The sequence below is a fragment of the Panthera uncia genome, chromosome F1 (assembly GCF_023721935.1).
Source record: "Panthera uncia isolate 11264 chromosome F1, Puncia_PCG_1.0, whole genome shotgun sequence".
NCBI classification, from domain to species: domain Eukaryota; kingdom Metazoa; phylum Chordata; class Mammalia; order Carnivora; family Felidae; genus Panthera; species Panthera uncia.
Window position 1 is genome coordinate 65,603,616 of NC_064813.1, and position 5,810 is coordinate 65,609,425.

A 5,810-nucleotide genomic window follows, 5' to 3' on the forward strand; every position below is an offset into this window, starting at 1 on the left:
AGGCTGGTCAGGAGACCCTGGCTTCCCTCCCTTGCCAGCTAGGTGACCTTAGGCAAGTCACTTACTGTCTTTGGACCCTAACTTCCTTCCACGGTTACTCCGAGGGATCAGTTGGGTCGGTGTGAATGAGGGTGAGGCCATGTGCAGGTGGACAGTGCTAATTCTAGAGGGACACAGAGTTAGAGGGGCCACTGAGGTGGGGACAGTCTGGAAGGGCTTCCGCGGCTTGGAAATGAGGGCACGGATCGCTGGGGAGGAGGGGGCCAGGAGGGACTCGGTGCAGTCCGTGATGAAGGCCTGTCTGAGGGCGGGGCTGGGCTCCGGGTGCTGCCCAGGGCTCTCGTGGGCTCAAGCAGGCAGGTGTCTTGGTGGCCATCCTCCTCAGGAAGAGCTTCCCCTTAGGGCCGGTGTAGACACCGTCCAGCAGCCCTGGGAAGAGCGAGGGTGGGGTGAGGGTCCCCCACAGTGTCCTAACCCTGCTTGCTCCCCGCAGCCCGCATCTCGTCGTTCTCCAGAGGGAGCGCTAGCCGGACATCGTGACGCTGCAGGGAATGAGCCCAAAGTGGTCCCTCCAAGCCCTGCCGTCCAGCCCAGGACTCTCTCAAGTCCCCGATGATCTTATGCTCCTCAGCATTGTCAGGAGTGAGCTGAATTCAGACTTACTGAGGTCCCTCAGCCTATGGGCCAGGGAGACTTTGAGCAACAGGGGCTTTTGTCTCGGAGCGGTCATTCCTTGTTGTACAAGCAAGAGCTTGGAGGAAGGATGGTTTGGGCATCATCCCCCACTGGTAGCAGTGGAGCCTGTAGGCCTGCAGGGAAGGACCAGGCTGAGGCTGGCATATGGAGGGAGAGCCCTGGGCACAGGGGCATGAGCCTCACCCGGCCAGGGCTACCTTCTGCCGGGTTTGTCCATCTGGCACCAGCTGGCTTTCCAGCGCGGCCCCCACAGCCAACCGGACTCCTTCTGCTTCTGTTGCCATAGCAACTGGCTGCCATCTTGTACTCAGGGCACTATCTCCTATCTGGATTTTCCCATGGGGTTCCTGGAGGATGGGACGTAGGTCTCCAGCGATGTATCCCTTCCTCCTGATAGCCATCCAATAAGAATGGCCACGATGGGGGCCAACGACATGTCAGGCTCTATGCTAAGTACTCCCTGTGTGTTATTTAATACGGCAGAGAAAGCATCCATGTGATCAATTTAAAAGGTTCCCAGTTTCTCGTTTCTATGACAGACCTTTCCTCTCTCCAACCAGGAAACACCACGATCTTGCTTATTCTGTCTTGCAAGGTCCTTCCCAGTGTCTGACTGAGACCTGTTCTGCTGAAGTACCAGTTCTCTGACCCTGGGCTTGACATGGCTAATTTGAGAGGTAAGGAATGGACTGTCACCTGCTTTAGTCACTTTATTGGGCTTCGTGGACTCCAACTGATGGCCTAGGGAAACACACATGGGTACCTTGGTGAGGTCTGAGTGCCCCTTAAAGACTTGGGGACACAAGTCTGCAATCTTTTGTTCAGAGGGGCACCTGGCTGGCCCAGTCAGTAGAGCATGCGACTCTTGATCTCAGGGTCATGAGTTCAAGCCCCACATTGGGTGTGGAGGCTACTTACAATAAAACAATGATAATAATAATGAATGAATGAATAAAATCTTGTTGAGAGAAGGGGAGTCAGTGTCACAAAACGCTTCGAAATTTCCCTTCCTTGCCCCCATCCCCACCCAAAGAGAAAAGCCAGAACCAGAGGCCATCGGAAAGGGCTGGTCTCTCAGGCCCTCAGCAGGGGGGGAGTCCCCTAGGAAGGCAGGCTCCCTGCTTCTGCCACTGTGGAGGTTCCAACAGGGTCCCTGAGAGATCCTGAGATGGTGAGAATTCCCTCCCTCTGGAGCTCCAGCACAAGGCAGAGAATGGTCACCTTGACCTAGAGGGGCATCTCTAAGGGGCACTGAGCAGGGGCTGGCTTTGCTGAGGGAATCTCCAATGAGGGGCAGGTGGGGAGAGAAAGGGGGCCATTCTCAACTGAGGCAGGGTGGGCTGGCAGGGAGGGGCTGGGGATAATTTATGATATCATTGTTTCCCCGCCCCGCTTTCCCAGCCCCCCTTCCCAGCCCCCTGCTACTGTACTGTTGCTAGGAGATGCTGGCTGTCCGTGTCTGGGCTGGGAGGGCGGAGCCGACAGACCCTGCTCCGTCTGGACTCCTCCTCCCCCCCTGCGGGGGAGGGCCTGCTCTGAGCTTCACCCACCACCCCTCCCCAGGCCCCCACACGCACCTTCTCTTCTGTTGTCCCCCAAATCTAGCCAGCCTGGGGCTCGTGGGGCTCGTGGGGCTCGTGGGGCTCCCGGGCGGCCTGAGGATCTGGGGCAAGGAATGGGACAGTGAGCAGTGGAGGGGGAGGCTGGTAGACTCAGCGGGGGTGCTTAGGACCGGCCGGCTCACGTCAGGGCCTCTGGGAGCCAGCCCGGGTCAGGACGAGCGCCAGGAGAAGTCGGAGGCCTCGAGGAGCCCAAGTTCGAGGGAGACAAGTCTTTCCCTTTGGGGAGCTACCAGTACAATGGGTGAGGCAGACCCCATCCACACCCCTCCACGGTACCGCCCCAGTCAAGGTCGGGGGGCCTGTAAAGACCATGTTTAGGGGCAGGGGTGGGAGCGAGAATGGAGGTAGGGCAGGCAGGGACATAAGGCTGGGCCTTCTGGTCTGAGCGGAGCTGGGCAGCGCAGGGGCTCGGACCCCCCTCCTCTTCCGGAGATTCTCTTTTCAGATTTTAAAGCCCTTGGAGAAGTCAGATGGGGTGCACCCCAGGGACTCCCGAAGCTGCTGGCTCCTGACTCCGGCCAGGGCAGGGGAGGGAGGCCGTGGCCACGGTTGTGCCCCTAACGCAGGTTTCTGTGTGGCCCCTGCTCGTCCTGTTCATTCCTAGGTGCTGAGGCTCCTAGGTCTCCCCACCCCAGGAAGGAAGGGGCTGACCTCGATTCCACAACCACTTGCTCACGCGAGCCCTCTCGCAGCCGTCTTCTCTGTCAATCTGCTGACAGGCCTGGAGTGGCTCTGTCCCCCGCTTGGCAAAGCTGCAGTCAGGGCCCCACGAAGGATGTGTGGGTCACCCCGCGTCACGGGGCTGGTAAGTTGGGCTTCAGATGGGGCCTGGTGGGTCCCCCGCATAGGCTGCGTCCCTCCCCTGTGCCTCCAGCAGAACACCTCCTAACACACTCTGAGTGACTAAGGGGCAGAGCCTGTGGGCAGGGACCCCGCGGCAGGTGGGAAGCCGCAGGATGCTACGGCCGTCTTTGGGGGTGAAGACGGGACTGGAGAAGAGACCACAGTTGCTGCAGAAATCACCCAAACCTTCCCAGGTTTGTCCTTGGCCAACGGAAGCATGTTCCCCACCTGGTGCCGAGTCTCTTGGGCCTTTACCTCTCCCCTGCTGGGGACCTGAGTCCCTCGCCCTGTCATGGCCTTGGGCAGAGCTCCTGGAAGACATGCCCAGGCTCAGCCCTCCCCAGCCCCCTGCCTTTCTGGTGGAGGGGAGCCCCGAGGGCCGCTGGACACTCTCCCTGGAATTCTGTCCTCTGCTTCCTGCTAAGGTCTCCATCCAAAGAGAACCTTTTTCACTCTTGCCATTTTTTTCTTTTCAGACCGAAAAGAAGGACTTATTGTACCCAGCTGGCATGGGTTCCCTCTGAGAAGCCCTCCTGGATTGATCGAAGTGGCAAGACCCCAGCTCCAGCCTGGGCTGCCCGTTACACCCGGAGCCACCCGGGAGAGGACTTCGTCCCACCCTTGCTCCCGTGGCCACCGCTGTCCACCCTGGTCCATCCCAGTTCCTGTGGCGTCCGAGCTGAGAGTCCTCTGAGATGGCGGTCCCGTCTCAGATCTAATAAAGACTGCTGAATGTTGAACCAGTCCGGGTGGTGGTGATGTACCTGGGCAGGGTTGGGAGGGGAGGGCTCCCTCGGAGAGATCCTTGCTGGGGGAGCCCCTGTTGCAGCAGAAGGGGGAGGGGAGCCTCACTAAGACAGAACTCCCCGCTGTGGGTGTGGGCGGGGGGAGTGAAGACCTCCTCAGCTCCTTCCACCTCTCTCAGCCGTCCCAGGGCTCCTGGCAATGCCATCGAGGCTCTGGTCAGTCCCAGCTCAGAGTGCTGGGCAGATGCTCCCAGCAGCTCCCCAAATTGCAGTTTGAAACCTGGATTTTTTTTTTTAAAGCTTATTTATTTATTTTTTGGGGAGGGAGGGACAGAGAGAGAGGGAGAGAGAGAATCCCAAGCGGGCTCCGTGCTGTGAGCGGAGTCCTATGTGTGGCCCGAATTCACAAACCGTAAGATCATGATCTGAGCCAGAATCAGGAGTTGAATGCTTAACCGACTGAGCCAGGCAGGCGCCCCCAAACCTGGAATTTTTCTAAATAAAAAGGCTTAAGACCGTGTGCATGGCACACTTTCAACAGCACAAAAGGGAAAGTATGTCTCCTTCCCGCCCCCGTCCCCGGCCACCCACCTCCTGTCCCCAGAAGCAACCACTGGTCCCAGGGTCCTCCCGGAGACAGTCCATATGCATCTAAGCACATATGTCTACAACCTCCCCCACCGCTTTCATTTAAACACTGACCACAGCATTTTTAGCCCCCTAGGCCAGGACTCCTAGCCTGAGGTCAAGGTAAACCTCAGAGGAGGCTGGCATCTGCTGAAATTGCATCCAGAATGCTGGCTAGGCACCTGTACCCTGTTTCTTGGAAGAAGGGACACAATAAAGCCACCTGGTCTAGTCCAGCTCTCCATTTTACAGAGGAAACTGACGTCGGGGAGGAGAAGGGCTACGTCCAGGGTCCTCAGCATGGTGGGGGCCCGTCGGAAGAATGCCAGGCTTCCTGCACCTGCGCACCTAAGAGCCCCAGGGTCTCCTGCCAGGACAGGGTCTCTGAGGGCTGACTCAGGCCCAGGATGCAGCCAGGAAGAGGCATTTCCATTTGTATCATAAATGTGGCTTATTTAAGAGACTGAGCTTGGGCCCCCCAGGCCTGGCTAGTGCTTCTGAGGCTCCCAACCCTCCCTTTGAGACCCTCCATGCTGTCCAGCCTTGCAAGGACCCCCTGCAGCCCCCCACCCCCACCCCGCACCGGGTCAGTCTCTGGGGAGGAGGGGTGAACAGGGACAGAGTCTGGCCTGGGGTCAGCATGATGTGCCCAGTTCTGGCCTGAGCACCAGTCTTCACAGCCTCCTTCTCCTCTGGGTATTGGGGACCCTGTGCGGGGAGAGGCAGCCAGTGGCCTCCCGGCTCGCAAAGGAGGTTCCCGGTGAAGGCAAGGCGCTGGGACAGACCGGGTGGGCTGCCTTTTGGAAACAGAAAGACCCAGACCCAGACAGGGGCAGAGTGGGTGGGGGCTCTCCTTCGACAGGGATGCCAGCACTGGGGTGGGAGGGTCCAGGCGGGACACTTTGGAATGTGCTCTTAGAGTCCCACCGAGCTATGCAGATGAGGCCTGTCTGTATGCAGATGAGACCGTCTGTATGCAGATGAGGAGAAAGGGCATTCTCTTCTCAGGGTTACCATAGAGCCCAGCCCACCCCCGGCCCTCTGGGCCCCAGCTGCAGGGCAGCCTGGGAAGAGGCCAGGCTGGGGAGAGACAACCTGTGGTAGGTTAGACTTCGGGAAGGACTGACCCAAGGAAAATGGGCTGTTCTGGGGAAGGAGCTGGTGATAGAACTGAGAAGGCAAGAGGGACGGCTGGGAGAGCCGGGCCGAGATGATGGGGCGAGCCATGACAGAACCCGGCAGACAGCTGCGAGCAGGACAGGAAGGAAGGACCCTG

General features: G+C 59.1%; 1 long non-coding RNA gene across 2 annotated transcripts; it reads left to right on the forward strand.

Moving 5' to 3' along the window:
- Positions 1-497: 497 nt before the first annotated feature.
- LOC125925673 (uncharacterized) lies at positions 498-3,901 on the forward strand. 2 transcript variants are annotated; one of them, XR_007458896.1, is made up of 4 exons: positions 498-1,373; positions 2,446-2,559; positions 2,923-3,123; positions 3,638-3,901. It is a non-coding gene; the product is annotated as an uncharacterized LOC125925673 (long non-coding RNA). The 2 variants fall into 2 exon arrangements; XR_007458895.1 differs by lacking the exon at positions 498-1,373 and having other exon boundaries at positions 2,146-2,559.
- The last annotated feature ends 1,909 nt before the right edge of the window (positions 3,902-5,810 follow it).